Below are 2,781 nucleotides of genomic sequence, written 5' to 3'. Positions count from 1 at the left end.
TGCCATATTAAGTTTCAAAATGTTGAAATCCTGTCTCTATGTCCATTGCCACTGTATTGTACTGATTGCATTGTCGACTCGAGTTGGCTATTCTTGCAGTGCGCTCTTAGCAAGGCAAAGATGTGTTATACTTAGGTGTGCCGACCGCGGTTGTCCAGGGTGTTTCCGTCATGAAATGTAGGTTTTTTCAAGTCAAATGTACTCTAAACATTTAGACAGTGTTCCTGCCAGTGTAGAAAGGGCTAATCTGTGTGAGACCAGAACTGAGTCACAGACCATCGATGCATCGATTATTAATGGGTAAGAATGCCGAGGCGCTCCTGATAGTTTTCCCAGCGGCTATACTAGTCATCTATACGAATTCTGGTGGAACCAATAAATTTTCTTTTCCCTTTCTTTTTTGCCGAGTCAGTAAGACTCGGCTTTCTCCCATGGGGCATGACCGATCACCGACGCGAGTGTCAGCGTAGACTCGTACTCCCTAGCTTAGTTGACAATGGCCCCAGTGCTGAACGTTTATAGCGAATAGCAGTGTCAGCGTAGACTCGTACTCCTTAGCTTAGTTGACAATGGCCCCAGTGCTGAATTTAGGTGGGCCACCGGAATTCAAACTTTTACTTTTTTGAGGACATGGTTTTATCGATATCTCGCGATCCGCGCGCAGTCGCCACGTCAAATATCGACCGTTGGCATTAAAAAATGTGTTTTAAAAATGTTACCAAGTGGGAGTGCCACTTTAATTTGTATTTTGTGTAACGTCATCTAGCATTTGCTTTGTACAAAAAACGTGAGCGCCGTGTTCCTCGCTCACGCAACCGACGACTAGAAATGATTGACAACTCGCCCTTCGCGTATTGAAATTATTCAAAAAGTAGTTCAGAAGTTTAAACGTGGAATTGTTGAGGAAAACTACTTTTATTTCGTAAAAATATCGAATTCTTGATAAGAATATTTTCCTTAATATTTTTCTTGGTTCAACTCGGAAAATACTCGTGACGTAATAACCAGGAAGCAACACGTCTTCGACTCGTTCTAACACGGTCATTACGTCACTCGTATTTCCTTCGCTGAACGAAGAAAAATATTAGGGAATAATATCTAAAAGTACGTGAGCAGTTGATCGCATGGTTGCATTGTCATATCGAATGTAACGGTTATTCACCGGGAAAACTTCTTCAGGGCTAGCGTCACACAGAAAAAGACAATTAGTTATCATGGGTGGTAGCTGTAAATACGTTGCGATATGGCCATGAATTATTTCGATATAGGGTCATCTCGAGACAAACCTGCAAAACACGAAGTCGTCATCCAGTCTTCCTGGCACTTATATTACGTCATCAAATCAAGGAAAAAAATGATATGAAAAAAATGAAAAAGTCAAATGACGTGAATTAAAGTGTAAAATTCCTTAAGGAAGTATGCACCTTGAAAGTGAAAGATTTAAACTTTTGCTCAAACTTACCTAAAAGAAACTTTCAACCAATCTCATACAAAATCAGGGATAAAATGAGGGGTCACCCTTCAAAGTTGGGTACCAGAGAAACAAAGTACCTAAAATCTAACGATATTTGAAATTCAAAATGGCCGCCATCCCTGTGTTTACTCTATGGAGAAAAATAAAATTTTCGATATTCTGAAATCTAAGACAGTTAAAATTTTTCTTTCTCCGAGAGCTTTAGAATGAGCCCCCACAAATGGTAGATGGGAAGAGAATTGTAAAGTTTGAGAGTCTGAATATCTGTCTCCGAGGTGCGTCTACTGTAATCAATGCTGTAAGCACTCATTTGTTTGAATTGTGTACTGATGACGGAAACAGGTGAAAAAAGCTCTGGTGATGGTGAACAGCTTAATGTCAAATCTGACTGGTCGCTTCTTTCCTTTCCAGATGTTTTCATAACAAAATTTCGACCAGTCCACTTTATCACATACCTCGCGAAACAGTTTTCTTAGCGCAAGGTCTGTTCATGTGTGCTTGCTAAGTAATGGCGCAAGATAAGAGAAGGTTCCCTTTTTGGCTTTTTGGATGTCAACGACATATACGAGAAAGCTTCATTGTAACATATTGTTTTAAACTTTTAATCATTTTTAAACAACCTACAGGTGCGAAGCATTGTCTCGTCACCAACAGTTTCATTCCACTATGATTCTCGTTGAAGACGTACTCGTTGATGTATTATAGAAGATCGATGGTGATTAAATGCATTCAAAATTCATATCGTCAAACAGTTTACAAATCCCTTCAGAGGATCAATTACAATAATGAAGTGAAAACCCCAAAAAAAAAAATAAAATGATAATCGACTCTACTCTAACTGTATGAGACGATTCCAATATCTGATCATAGAAACATGACTTCGATCTTTGCAAGAATCCCAGCCTTTGTCCCCAGTAACAACATGAATCGTCGTAAACGTGTGAAATTCAATAGGAGGGGTCGGATTTTTCGTGCTTACCACAACCCCGGATCCCTCAACAATAATCAATAATATTACAGACGAAAGTATGATCATACAATTTTATATATTTAATAAAACTCGAATTTTTTAGAATTTTCACTTTACCGTTTACCCTATTAGTGCATTTTGTAAGATTCAGACGTAACGGAAAATTACGCAAAGATAGTTATATCTATCGACACAATGTAAAATATTAATGCCTTTGTGAAATTGTTGATAACTTTGAGCACATGTTGCTTTACGAAGATGAACGACTCCAGACTTTAGATCATTCACAACACATCTCCATTTAGAGCACCAATCGCTCACGTGATCAAGCATAGAC

The sequence above is a fragment of the Ptychodera flava genome, chromosome 17, assembly GCF_041260155.1.
Source record: "Ptychodera flava strain L36383 chromosome 17, AS_Pfla_20210202, whole genome shotgun sequence".
NCBI lineage: Eukaryota > Metazoa > Hemichordata > Enteropneusta > Ptychoderidae > Ptychodera > Ptychodera flava.
The sequence above is the reverse complement of the archived record's forward strand: the minus strand, read 5'-3'. Positions refer to the sequence as shown.